Source organism: Furipterus horrens, unplaced genomic scaffold, assembly GCF_987537825.1.
Source record: "Furipterus horrens unplaced genomic scaffold, mFurHor1.1.pri manual_scaffold_17, whole genome shotgun sequence".
NCBI classification, from domain to species: domain Eukaryota; kingdom Metazoa; phylum Chordata; class Mammalia; order Chiroptera; family Furipteridae; genus Furipterus; species Furipterus horrens.
Genome location: NW_028327187.1, coordinates 116,916,291 through 116,931,268, shown reverse-complemented (window position 1 = coordinate 116,931,268; position 14,978 = coordinate 116,916,291).

Sequence of the window (14,978 nt, the reverse complement as noted above, 5' to 3'; positions counted from 1 at the left end):
GGATAAGGGACAGAGCAAGCTGACACGCTTCTCAATGGATCAAGGGTCTCAATGGGCAGGTCACATTCGAGGCAAACTGCTTCCTCTGAGAAGAAGGCCACAGCCCAGGAGAAAGGAGGCGGCACCCTGGGCAGGGTACCACTATGGAGCACGGCCAGGGTAACGTGGAGGACCCCCTGTGACTGACAGCGAGGGCACCGGGGGCCAGCGGCGCTCAGGAATAAGTCTCGCTCTGAGACTTGGATCACAAGACCAGAGATGGAGCAACTTCCAGATCTCCAGAAAACACTCAGCTTGTCCGCAAGGTGGCTCTTGGCAAACTCTCAGAATCTTGACTCGGGAGCTGTCCTGGAGTCCTGGAGTCAAAGTCACCATCCGGACAGTGTGGACTGGCTGTGCATCTCAGCCAGAACACAGGCTCGAAAGCCAGTCTGCTACAACAGGAGCCTGCGAACGGTCCCCAATTAACGAGGGCCTGCTGTTGCCGTCAGAGGAAGACATCTTTGCCTTTGCTCCTCATTTGCATGTGTATTTACTTTCTAAATCATGCATAGCCTTGGGGGATGTTCTATTTTTAGCACCACGCAGACTCAAGGCAAAGCACTCCTCTGCCTAGCAGCATCATAAAGATAGAGAAATTCATACTGGTGCCAGACATTTGCCAGTTAAATTGTGAGTATTGTTCTCATCTCTCAAACAGGGGAGGTGGGGACCTGGGAGGAGTCACGGTCACCAAACCACCAACATGCATTCTGAATGAAAATCACCTTTATTATGCTGTCAGAGGAAAGTCACAGGAATGTGTGCACGCGGGTCTTTGTCAGCCATGGTCTGTGACAGCTCCCCAGACCAGCCTGCTGATAACAGTGTAGGAAATTAGAAATGAGGAGGTTGCAATGAGAATCGAGAGCGCAGGGGGACAGTGAGCAGCCCATTAATCTGGAACAAAGGCTGATGCCTACACGTTGTCCCAAAGGCTTCCGTGGAGGCCAGCCCTGCGCTCCCTCCTCTGAAGACTGACGTGCGACACGCAGCTCAAGCTTCCAACTGGCCCCCGCAGCCTTCCGAGAAGGGGGAGCGAGCCTCCAGATGTCCCGCGTCTCCTGGGGGCTCCATCACAGGGACAGCCGCTGGCCCCGGGGGGAAGACTTGGAAGACGGGGTACAGAGGCAACGTTGGAAGGGGAAATAAAGTCCGGCGGGACTCGCCCTCTGCCTGACCCTTGCCCAAGCCGCGGTGAGCAAATCCATGGAGGAGGAAGCCAGTCATCCAGGGACACTGAGCCCCTGCGGTCCTCTTTCCTCACGGCCTCGGGGCTACATACTGCACCCCGTGGTCAAGGCGTAAGAGGTTTTGCCTGAAAGGCCCCTTGTCTACAACTGTGGCTCCTGTCTCCTTGGGCAGTGGGAAACCAGGCACAAGTGCCATTGAACACAGGGACAGAGACGGCAGTCACGCCGAGCTCGCCAACCTTGGGACAGTCCAGGCTGGGTCAAGGGGAGGGGCCCCATCTTCCTCTGGTCGTGGGGTGCTGAGTGCCATCAGAATTTCTTCACGATGCCACCAGGGCAGAAGAAAGACCTCACGGTTTTGGTCAAGAAGAATGTAGACGTTACCATTTTCGTCAACACTTTAAAGAACAGTAGGTACGAAGTGGAGAAAAAGAAGTGTATTTGCATTTCCTTCTCAAACAGCCATGGCGACTTTCCCGCGGGACGCGCTTGACTGCCAGGCACTGCGCGTGTGCGCAAACCCTGGGATCCGCTGTCCTCACCTGTCCCCCCTTTTCTTCCCTCTTCCCTTCTGGTTCTTCACACAGCAAAGCCCAGCCCTCAGCCCTGCCAATGCTGTGCACCCTTGAAAGAGAGGTGGCACAGTGTCAAGGTGACATTTGGAATGACCGCCAGCACGTGGTCTCCTGATGTCAAACAGAAGTGAAGTATTTCTGTGTTTCCTTTAAAAAAAAATGCAAGTATCTCAACTCTGCTGCTGCAGCCTGAACGCCCAACACGCAGCGCGTGAAGCGGCGGCGTGGCTCCATCACAGTGAACCGTGTTTTGTGCACGTGGCCGCCTGTGGTGAACCCACGCACCGTGTCAGGGGTTTGGCTCCTGAGCCCTAGGTCACCGGCCTCCGTGCGAAGACTGCCGCGCGCTGGGAAGGATGACTACCTGGAAGGTGGACACAGCCGCAGATCTTCACCATTTCAGTGTATGCTCACACACAGCCATGTGCTGTTACGTGGGTGCTCTAGCCGGGGCTTTGGGGCCAGGGATGTATCTCTTCACGGTCCCACGGTTACTGCGGCAACGGGCTGACCCCTGGGCTCAAACCAATTCCCGCAAATCCACAAAACCCCGGCGCTTTCTACTGCACAGCATTGAAATGGAGTCCTCGTTCACTTCTCTTCATCTGTCGGCTACGCCAGCTTCTTTGGAATACGGTGAGTTAGTGATGTAAGCGGAGCGGCCATTTCCTGTGCCTTTCCAGGCACCGTCCAGCTACGTGAACGTCCAGAGGTGGACGGGTGCAGAAAAGCAAGCGACGTCACGGTCGGCTGTCGCTCTCAGGAGTGGCTTCCTTCCGTCCCTTGTTGCTCCGCTGTGTGGCTGTCCCACGCACGGCCCGTGCCCCGCGCGTTTTGCAGCAACTGCTTCGTTGCGGGAACGTAGGAGGCGATTATTATTCACATCCCGACGTCTCTCCCGTCTGCACAGCCCTGACGTTCATTGATTTCTTGTCGTTTCTAAATTCTCCTCTCGGGCCCTTTCACCCCTCTGATCACGGCTTGAGATATCGGGCCTCGGCAAAGCGGTCGTTCTTGGGACAGACAAAACAGTGTTCTGTTTCAGAAAACGTTCCATGTCTTTGCGCCTGCTCTCAGAATTATTCCCCCTGCCCCGCTTTCTCGGAATCCTGGAGGCGGGAGCAGAGAGGAAGCATCACAGACTGGGTGCTCGTGGCTGAGCGATGAGCGCGCCGCTGGGGCTCGGGAAGGCAGGGCATCCATGAAGGAGGGCATCCATGAAGGAGGGACGGGGTTTGCTGCACAAGCGTCTCCGCCCTGGATTCCTTAACGCCAGTGATCAGGGTCTCTCTCCGCCCCTGCAGCAAGGGGGCACCTGGCACAGTGAGGTTCATGTCCTGCATCCAAGGAGACGGGGGGTGGGGGGGGTCAGCGTATGTTCCTGGGCTTGTGGCTGCTCAACTGGCTGCAATGCAAAATGCCCGGTAGGTCACCGTGGGGTATTTTGGGCAGGCCTGCCCTCGGCCACGACACCAGCATTGTTTTAATACATCCTATTTTCAGGAGAAAAAATGTGGATGTGAAGTCCGCAGCAGCGCTCGGTGGCTGCTGAATAATAGTCCTCAGTATATACGACCCGGCTGGGGGAGGCTGCCGTTGGATCGCAGAAGGAGAGGAAAATGCTATAAAGCAGTTTTCTTAGAAACAATCTTCCAAGAATGCCTTGCTGGTTAAGGAAGGATGATGGAATATTTCCCACTAGACAAGAAGATACATTTCCCGTTCAGAGCCAACGATCCCTCCACAGCTCATGTTAAATGAAAACACGTTCGTTCTAATTTGCTAATGTAGGGACTTGATAGCATTCACAGTAAACCTGAGGGTTTTATTTCACTTTCAACAGATTTTGAGTCTGAATACACATTTAAAATAATCAGCAGATTTTCAGTGTATCCTGCTGGGGAATATCGGGAACAGCACGCAACCTCGGTTTGAATAATCTGACAAAACAGGCTTTCATTTAAAACAGAGATGAACCAAGAATCATGTTGTTGAACAAGAAGAGTTCAGGTTTGGTTCCTTTTATGGAAATTCTCAACCCTATTACATACAGGAGTTCTCTTGTTTGCAGAATGTGCTCGTGAAATTGTTTCTTTCACGTGCACTCAACTCATTCCCTGAGTCCATCTTCATTTGACATCATACATATTCATATATGGTAAAGCATGGTATGGCAGGTAACATAGGCACGAAGGAAGGTTTTATCATTGTGAATCAATATTCTGATATTTCAGGCTGCAACATATTTTACTCTCAATCTGAATTATTTGGTTTATTAAGTATAGGCACTAGAGGATTTACTCTGTAACATAAAATCTTTGCTTATATCATCTACTGTTTGCTGAGTAGATTGCCACAAAGTCACAGCAATGACATCAGCATTTGTCTTTGGGTGATTGGTTTATTGCACTTAAAATAATGTCCTCGGGGTTATGCATGTTGGAGCACATGTTAGAATTTCCTGGAGGAAATCAACAGTCACGTAGAGAATAGAATGGTGTCAGAAATCATCTTGGGTTTGTTGACCACAGGCTTCATTTTCCCCTCACGGAGTGAGGGGACCGGAGAGTGTAACCAACTGGCCGAGGTCACTCAGGGCTCCACTCCCACCTTTCAGCCTGGTGCTCACCCCCATGGGATCACGGCACGGTGGGCATTTGCATACAGGGGAGGATGATGCTCAGCTGGCGGGCACTATTCACAGACATGCAGTCCAGACACAAACATGTCCTGGCTTTATTTGTGTCTCTCCCAGAATGTTGAAAAGCACCCAGGTAATAGTCTTCGGGAGTACTTTTATTTCCTCTCTTATGCCCCTCTCCATATGCAGGGCCCTCTCTCTCACCGCCATCTCTTTTCCTTCCCCACAGCACCTAAGTGCTGCTCTCTTCTCCCCGCGCATGCACCTACTAGGGCAGGAAAGGGGGGCACGTTTTTACGGGAACCCTTCGGAGTCCAGGTGAGCTCGGCTTTACTTGTCTCTGGCCGCTGTCCTGTAGGATAGAGCTTAAAATATGCCCCCCTGGCAAACCGGCAGAGGCCAGATGGGAAGAGCCAAGCTAAGTTAAGCAAACAAATAGCTCTAAACGGTTAGGCTGAAGGATGTCCGTGAACGGAACAGCGCGTCAGCCGGGGAAGCCTTGGATGTTGAGGTCGTTAGTCTGACACTGTTAGCAATCTGCCAAATGCCCGGACATGGGGCGGGGGCCAGAAGATCACATGATGTGAGACACAGAGGGGTTGCCGATCTCTCAGTGAGTTCAGTCGGGATGCAATTAGCTTCCCACCCGCTGGAATCACGGCCAGGGCCCAAGGGCCTCCATTAAAGGGTAAAAGACATTGAAAACAAACACAAGGTGGCTAGAAACCCAGGAAGGAGCTCTGCAGGGCAACAGGAAGCGTCTTCGGGCCACAGGGACGTGATCCTCACACCTATGACTCTGTTCCTGTTCTGGCTGTTTGCTTAGTTTGCTTTTGTTTTTATTTTTTAGATTCAGTTGTTGATAGTTGTGTTTGTTCTCATTTTAGTGTTCATAGTGTTGATCTTCTTCTTCTTAAATAAATCCCTCTTACATTTCATGTAATAATGGCTCGGTGATGATGAACTCCTTTAGCTTTACCTTGTCTGGGAATCACTTTATCTGCCCTTCCATTCTAAATGATAGCTTTGCTGGATAGAGTAATCTTGGTTGTAGGTCCTTGCTTTTCATCACCTTGAATAATTCTTGCCAGTCCCTTCTTCCTGCAAAGTTTCTTTTGAGAAATCAGCTGATAGTCTTATAGGCACCCCTTTGTAGGTAACTCTCTACTTTTCTCTTGCTGCTTTTAAGATTCTCTTTTTTATCCTGAACCTTTGGCATTTTAATGATGAGGTGTCTTGGTGTGGTCCTCTTTGGGTCTAGATTCTCTGGGACTTTATGGACTTGTATGTCTATTTCCTTCTCCAAATTTGGGAAGTTTTCCTTCATTATTTTTTCACATAAGCTTTCAATTTCTTGTTCTTCCTCTTCTCCTTCTGACACCCCCATGATTTGGATATTGGCACGTTTAAAGTTGTGCCAGAGGTTCCTAAGCCTCTCCTCATTTTTTTCAATTCTTGTTTCCTCATCTGTACTGGTTGATTGTTTTCTTCTTCCTTATGTTCCAAATCATTGATCTGAACCCTGGTTTCCTTCCCTTCACTGCTGGTTTTGTGTGGATTTTCCTTTGTTTTATTTAGCATAGCCTTCACGTCTTCCCTTAACTGTTTGCCATACTCAAGCATATCTGTCAAGCCTGTGAGCATATTTATCACCAGTGTTTTGAACTCTGCATCTGTTAGATTGGCTGTCTCCTCGTCACTTAGTTCTCCCACTGGAACCTTGATCCATTCCCCCTTTGGGGCCATACTTCTCTGCCTCCTCATCTTGACAGGCTCCTGTGTGTGTTTGCCTCTGTCTTAGGTAGAGCTGTGACACCTGTTACACTGTAAGGGGAGGAGCCTTAGGGATTCGTCAGCACAGGGCGACCTGTTTCACCACGTTGTGGCGCTGTGCATGGGGGAGGGGTCCAAGAGGGAACAATGACACTTGTTCAGCACTTGCCCCTTTTCCAGGCACTTCTCACAGTTCTGTGTGGGACTGGCACCCCTCTAGCTGTTGCCCTGGCTGTTGTTCCCAGACTGGGTGGATTTGCAGATGTTCTAGGATGATGGGGCCCTTTAAACAGCCAGACTCTGCTGAGAGACCAGCTGTTTCTTCCTCTGCCCCAACCCCCACGGGTCTGCACAGTCAGAAGCAATGAGGCTTTATTTTCCCCGGCGCTGGGACCGTGAGCTGCGCGGTCTCATCTGGTGCTGGGAGCGCTCCTCAGCTGTCCCTCTCGGCTTTTTCAAATGTTTGGCTGTGCTTTCTGCCGGCCTGCTGCTGCCGCCGCTGCTGCCACCACCACACTGTGTCCTCCCTGCCCCGGCTCTGCCCCTCCTGCCTGTCTGGGTGAGTGTTTCTTCTTTATGTCTTTGGGGGCTTCCAGGCAGCTTGGTTTTCTGGAACTTCCGGTTGTCTCCAGCTTTGAGGTGGTTGTGTTCCTTCTTAGTTGTGGAGGGAGACCCGGCGTATCTTTCTCAGCCTCCTTCTTGGCCGGAAGCCCCTGTTGTTGTTTTTAAAGAAGTCTGTGCCATCTGATTTACGTGGTGGTGACTCCAGGATTTAATGTCAAGGGGCTTCCGGGGGTCAATGCGGCAGGACGTGGCAATGCATGTGTGTGCTTCCGCACCAGGCTGGTACTGTGTGTTTATCTAGTGACACGGAGGAAGCTGATGGAGCTTTGGGGGTGTCTACCACCCTCCTAAGCCACCCCACTGTGCTCCTGATGGTGCACCCCAGTCTGGGAACCATGCCTGAAAAAGGAGCAAGGTTCACTGGCCAAGTCCCTTAACTTTTGGAAGCTCCGTTTGACTCCTCAGAGGCAACGATGTTCCAATGGCAGAACTGAGAGGACACACGCAGGAAATTCTCCTTGTCCCTTTGATTGGGCCTCTCATACTGAATCGAGTAGCAACCTTCACGGTCCTCAGTTTCCTCTCATCATTGCCTTCAAAAATGACCTGGGGAGGATTTGACACTGACCCTGACGAGGGAGGGGAGGCTCTGGCCCCATGACGGCATCGTGTGTTCTAGCAGATCACCCAGCACAGCCATCGGAACAGGTGAGCAGGGGCCGTGCAGGCCCGGGGCTGAAAGGCCTGGGGACAGGGCTGTGTCCGAGGCCACCTGTCTATGGCGCATGCAGGCAGCGCCTGGGCACTGCGTCCTGGAATGGGAGGGATGGTGCACGTCCCAGCCCCCACCCTTCCTGTGCTCACACCATCCAGGAAGCTGGGACAAGGAAGGTCGCGTGGTGGCCTGGTGACAATAAACACCTGCAGTCCCTGGCCCTGATGTCTCCGGCAGCGGTTCGGGTCACTGCACCATCTGCTTCCCCTACAGAGAGGAGCAAATGAGCTTCCTCCCAAATGGTCCCCGCGGTGGGAAGCTAACTGGAAGGTCAATACTGCATGTTTGTCCTGACTTAGAAAGTGGTCAGGCTGCTGAAGGGCTCCCTGCTGGTCTTCCCTTGACATAGTCATCCATAATTGAGGCTGCGGGGAAAATAGGATGCCTTTCGGAATTGATATGAGCTGTAAAGTGTTGTATAACAGTGGGGGAGGGAAAAAATTAAGCCAGGAGGTCACAGTGTTACATGGGGTCATGAAAAACAATGCTGGATAGACCTGAGCACTGACCAGTAACACAAAGTGTGTATATCGTGAAACACGTGTATGTTCCTTTTACATTTATTGAGGTTTTTGTTTACAAGTGGTATATGGTGTTTATGTTTTGTCTTAAAACAAGATACCTAATATTCTCTATCCAAATGAACATTGCCTTTCACCGTAATCAACATCTAAGGCCACATAGTTATTCCAGTCATTGTTGTCGCTGCTGAAAATGTTTTTTAAAAATACCTCCTTCAGAGCCTAAGGCATTTTCTTTCCATCTTCTTATAACAGCAGACTGTTCCATGCAGTGTGGGTCAAGCCTGGGATAAAGGGAAGAACAAAATTTTAGGGAAAACGATGTGTACCTAATGGATGTGGAAGGTTCAGAACATCCCAGGGAAAAGGAGGTGATGTCTTCTAAATGGGGACGTGAGCTCTGACGGGGACTGGGTAATGGGACGTGAGAAGAAGCATTCGTGATCCGATGTGGCATTGTCGCTCTGGGTTCTCGCTACGGGTCACCGCTGTCACCAGTACACACGGCAGCTTCGAAGCGCCGCGTGTTCTAGCCGCACATGGAGCCGGCAGTGAGGTCGCCATGGTCTGTCGCAGTGAGACGTGCTTCCTCCCCGGGACCCGGTGCATTTTCCATGTATAAAGGTGGACGGGAAGCGAGTCCTTCCTGCAGCTGGTGGTGTCAGTTGTGGGGAGCAGTGGGAGCTGTGTGGGATCAGCATGAAGACAGGTGGGGGACCCGTGATCTGTCCGTGACACATGCTCCTTCTTTATACGGATGCAAAGAAGAGGAAAAGAAGAGACGTTACACCCCACAGCAAGTCCGGGATGGATGGGGGCTTCCGGGGGCTTCTTTGGCTCGGGGATGCCATGCATCCCAGCCCTGGTCCAGGATCGCCCAGGGTCAGCACCCCGAGGCCTGGAGAATGGACCCCATGGCAGCGGCTGCGCACGGACCCAGAGGGCAATGCTTTCCATATTTGAGAAACTCAACTCATTGGTGGCTTTGATGCTGCAAAGCATGTTGTGCCCCAAGGCCTGAGGGGCTGCATCGCTGCCCAGGGAGCTAATGGCCCCGACTACAGTCAGAGGCTCTGGGGCAAGGTCGGGTAGAAAGACGGCCGGCTCTGAATGTCTCCATGCAGGACAGAAACGAAGGGCAACCTGCGTAGGTGTCGCAGGCGAGCCACGTGCTGTTCTGTGCGTTAGCCGGGACTTCTGCAGAAGGCGGTCACCTGTGAAGGGACACCGCAGACTCAGGAGACATGTCAAAGGGTTACTGTGTCCCTGGAGGGATTGTAGGTTCCTAAGGTGGGAAGAAATTTGAGAGCCAGCGCGGATATATGATTCGTATTCCTTTTCAGGTTTCCTTTCTATGGTTTTAAAAGCTATAGCTGCATTTCCTCCAGCTTAAACATGCAAAGGCCAGGGCAAGACAGCAAAGGGAAAAGCCTATTTCCCTGCGACAGGAGGCAAGAGGGAGGCATGGCTGCGTTCACTGGCACGGGGTCAGCGCTGCCTGCGGGCCGGGCGCCTCGGTGCCGGCCTTGCATGGCCCCCGCTCTCTGAGAGTCCGCACCTGGCTTCCTCCGCCTACTATGACCTCAGGGTCCTTCTGCAGGTGCCACGGTGCAAGCTGCAAGGTATCCTGAGGCAAAACCCCCACACGTCACGCAGCGCCACGCCGGCCGTGTCCCACGCACCACATGGCCTCCTTCTGTGGCTCAAAACCCATCACGAAGCGACCTCCAGCTCGGGCGTGTGGCAACAGACAGCAGGTAGCACATCTTCACGGGAGGAGCAGCCACAAGACCTGGGTGGCCCGGGGGAGGCGGGGTGTCGTGGGCAGCCATCACTATGAGTGCAGCCCGTGACACTCGTCTCTGGCCTGAGCCTGGAAGACAACATGAGCAGCGTCTTGCCTCGGAAGCTCGCGTCTTAAACTCCCACACATGTCCTCAGCTGACGCGGCTTACGTCTCCTGGAAAACTAAACCTGGACGCAGGAACACTTGGTCTTGACTGCATGGTTTAGTATAAGCTGTGCAGGTTTAGCCGTCCTGCAGGGGGATTTATGTACTGGCATGTTCGCCCATGTAGATGAGGTAGTCAATGCATGTCAATAAGCCATAGATGCCTGTGGGACAGGAAGCACAGGCACGGGGGCACGCGGTGACAGTCGGCCTCCTTGCTGAGTCGTGTTCCTCCCACGCCCAGGGCCGCCCCATGTTGCCGTTTGTGCAGGGAGTCGGGGAGCTATTTGCTTCACGTCAGAAAACAAACTCGCTTGGAGGTGAATACGGACGGAAACCCGGGAAGACGCCTGCTCGCCCCGATCCTGAGCTGCAGCGGGGCAGCGCGCAGGGAGACGATGACCCGTGTGGCCTCCGCGAGCCTCGGAGAAAGCGCTTCTTCGCAAGGACGTGTGAAGCATCAGGACACCCGTCAGAGGAAGACGAGTGCCATCTGCTCGCACTTCTGTGCGGGGTCTGATGAACAAAACACACGCGGGAGACAGACAGGCTCACGGATACGGAAGACGGGCGGACAGCTGTCAGAGGGCAGGGGCTTGGGGGCCGGATGACAAGGTGAAGGGATTGAGGAGAAAGCACCTCGCAGACGCAGACCACAGTGTGGTGGCCACCGAAGGGAATGGGGGTGCAGGATGGGGCAGCAGAGGGCCAAGGGGGTACACGGTGGTGGAAGGAGACTTCGGTGTTAATACTAACCTTGCTACTGGGCAGCTCTGAAGATTCCAGGGACTAAGCTCGGCGAGGACTCACAGAAGGTGACACGGACCTGTCCCGCCCCCGGAACGCAGGCCCCGCACAGAGGAATCCGCTCTCCGCTCCGAGAGCCGCGTCTGCAGCGGATGGGAGACTCAGCGCGGCGACAGCACGCCACGCCCCATTCGGCCCGGCTCTGGCGCCAGGCGTCTGGCCAAGCACAAGCGCACACGTGGCTGGGAAGGTGTTTTTCCGCAGCAGTGGGCATTAACCGGGCGCTGACTTGCAAGACGTCACCCTCAGTCACGTAGGACAACCTCACCCAAGCCCTTGAAGACCTTAAGGACAAAACAGATTCCCCGGATTTAGGAAAGTTCAGCCTCAAGACTGTACCATAAAAATCCTGAGTTTCCAGCCTGCCCGTGTGCCTTACTGATTTGAGACCTGCCAGCCGCGGTGACCACAGGAGCCAATGTCTCAGTTTCTTAATATATAGAAAGACGGGCCTATAGATAGACAGATATAGATACAGGTGACTACAGATATAGAGAGACACCTATCCACAGGTAGGAAGGATAGCCATACCTATCTGTACCTACCTATCTATCTACCTATCATTTATCTATCCTGCTGGTATTGTTTCCCTGGCCTCTCCTTAGTGATAGATGATTTACCAATACAGTCGTCCCTCTCTGTGTCGCGGTTCACTTATCACGGCCTCATTGTATTGTGGGATTTTTTAAAATATTATATTTAATAATTTATCGCAGATTTTTCACTGTGTCACGGGGTTTTGCAGTCCTGTACAGTAAATACTAAAGTAAACGTAAGGGTCCTACGTGGCGGATTTTCACCTATCACGGGGGCGTCTAGAACATAAATACCCACGATAAGTGAGGGATCACTGTACTATAGTGAGTGAGAAGAGATGCTCACAGGTAAAACCCATTCTTCCGACACCAGCGTTCTTTGAACTTGACTGTGGCTTGATCACGCACTCTGGGGCTGCTGTTTGAATAAGGACATGATATTTCATCTTTTATTTCCAGTTACTATTGCCTCTGTTCCATCTTCTCCAGCTTCACCCTCGTATATTGAATTTCTTTTTTTCTCCTGGCCTGTGAGCTTCCTTCTCTAATGTTCATTATCAACTCTACATTCTTTTAATTCCTTCAAGAGGCTGGTTCCACATGATGTCCCTTTAGGAATCACTATTCACCAGACACTTGAACATGTCAATCAAGAAGCATGATTTCTTGTCATCCCAGGAGGTGAATTACGTAATAAACATCTGTACAGGGTCTGTACGTCAGTCTACTACCTATCTCCGAATCATCTAGCTAGGCACCAATGTTATGAGGCTTGCCTTATTTACTATTGTAATTCCTAATCATTCTTTTATTCTAAAGGTCATCGTACTTTCAGATTACAAACCTAACTGTGCATTCGTGAAATGAATGTTTACAAAACCCACACAGCTCTATTATTTCATCAAAGGTCACTCAATAATTTCATAGAGGTTTGGTGCCAGAAAGTCTTTCTATAGAAGCAGAGCTCTTGCAATTTATTATTTGAAAGCAAAAACAAGAAACTGTTTTAATCTCTACAAACGTCTTACATTACTTTAATGCAATATTCCATAGCTAAGAAAATATTTATCTCGTTTCTTCTGTCCAGTTAGCATTTGCACTTTAGGTATTAAACTGAAGGAATAGATTCCTAGGACAGAAAGAACATGTATAAAAACATATGTGAATATTTAATAACAAAGGTAGAAAATGTATTACAAAATAAAGTAAGAAATTTGCTTCCTAGGGTGTCCTTTTCTTGTAAACTCCTTTTTTGTAAATTGTTTCTTGGTTTCCTGCACTGCTTAAATTTCCTCTGATGTCTTTGCAACGATATTGCTCTGTAGATACCTGGAGTATGTCAGATATACAGATCACGTGAGTACGTAGCCATAGCAACAAACAGCATAGGTAATGGTTCTGATTTTCTACAGATTCATGAGCCCGTTTTCATTTTAAGGGAAAAAAAACTCTACCCTTAAGAAATAGGTACCCTGAATATTTTTACCCATTACAATCATAGGTACAAAATCAGACCTCTCTTATTTTAAGAAAAAAAAAAAAAAAAACCCTTAAGAAATAGGTATCCCGAACGCTTTTACCCATTGCAATCATAGGTACCAGTGATGGCTTTGAAATTAATGTACGAGTAAATAAGATACCATAAGTTAAACGGAGATCCTTTTCTGAAGATGTCAGAGGTATACATTGTACATCAAAATAGAAATCCGTACCTCGCTACTTCCCACTAGTGACCAGAGTCGTTGGGATTATACGACGAGTCAGAGCTATTGCCGTGTTGACTAGTTTAGGAATTCGCACGCCGCAGGAGGCGGAGCTGTGCTGTGCAAGGACGACAGACGGCCAGGTGGTGCCTCAGTCGTCGTGAATTCTCAGCTGGCCAGCTGCGCAACGACGGAACATCTCCATACAAGGGGGCCGCCTGGAGGAGCGAGTGCAGCGTCACCTGCCACCTGCAGCGCCACCTGCCATCATCCGCGTGGCTGTCCAGCAGTGCGGACGCCGCACGGTCACCTCACGCTCCTCACCCTACACCTCACCTTCTGGCACTTCCAGGGCACGTGTTACGGAGCGCATTTTCCAACGTAACGTCGCAAACAAACAACTTAGCGTCGATGGGCTCCAGTCTTGCCGTGGCCGACTCATTTTCTTCAAACATTGCCAAGTCATCTACACAGTAAATGATGCTTCGTTTTGAAGTCCTGCCTGGGTGCCTTCCAGCCTCGATGATTCTCATCATCGCATCCTCTTAAGCATCCATTACTTTGAAGAATCAATATTCACGGAGGAACCTCAGATGCATCCTGCTGAGTGAGACGCCAATCTGAAGAAGCTCCGTGCTGTGTGAGCCCAACCCTAGGACATTCTGGAAAAGGCAAAGTGATGGAGACGGGGATGGGGCCGGGGCATAAAGAGGCCGAGCACAGGGGATGTTTAAGGCAGTGAAACTACTCTGTATGATCCTATAATGGCGGATCCATGTCATCATGCATGTGTGCACACCCACACAATGCACAACAGCAAGAGGGACCCTAAGGTGGTCTATGGGCTCCGGGTGATAATGACATGTCAACGTAGGTTCATCCGTCGTAACACATAAGCCACTGGCGGGTGACGTTGATGATGAGTGAGGCGATGCATGTGTGGAGGTAGGGGCTTCGTAGAAAATCGATGGCCCTTTTCAATGATGTTGCAGTCCTAACAGTACTCTTTTAAAAAAGTCTTTTGCTCTAAAAAAACAAAAAACAAAAAAGAATCAACATTCAACTCTCCTCGCATCTCATGGCTCCTTAGGTCCAAGCACAGTCCTCAGGGCTTCTCAGAGCAAACAGACAAGGGAACTTCTAGCAAATTGCCCATCACGCTTCTCCCTGTTCTCCTTCTCTATCTGTCCCACACCATGTGAGACCTGCTACCGGGGATGCCATGCAGTGGTGGCACATTCTGCACAGGAAGATCTAAGGTCTGCGTGTGTTCTGTAGCCCTCTCTGTGGATTCTCCACGTGCTGTTCCCATAAAGTCCGGCCTCTTGAATACGGTCATACTGATGGTGTTTGCTTGTTAAGTGTGTGCTATGGACCAGCCACTTCACTGCGTTCTTTGAAAGGGCATCTTGTCCACTTGTCACAGACACACTACAAAGGCAGGATTTCTATCGTCCCCATTTGAGAGATGAGTTGCTGAGGACTGGGGATATTGGGTGGCTGGACAAGGTCCCGGGTCAGGAATTCCAGAACTTCATTCTAGGTAATCCCTTTGGTCCTTGGCCACGAGTTAGTGTTGGGGTCCAAGTTCTGCCATTAAGGAGCATTCTGATGGCATTCAAGCAGCCTCTTCCCATTGGACAAATCACTGAGACTCATTTTAACAGGCTGCTGATTTTGATGCTTTGGAAAAAAATTGTTTAGTGGTCATAAAAACTTGGGAGTCCCGAGTTAAGTAACTTTAAAGGGGTCTTATGTTTCTGTATTTGCTCTGATTGTGTGTTTTTAAAACCACGACTTCCTACAGTATTTGCAGACTCAGTTCCATCTCTGAGGGTGACATAATATGCTTCAATTACACAAGTTTGTTGGGCTGCAGAACCCTGCTTTTCTGACTCAC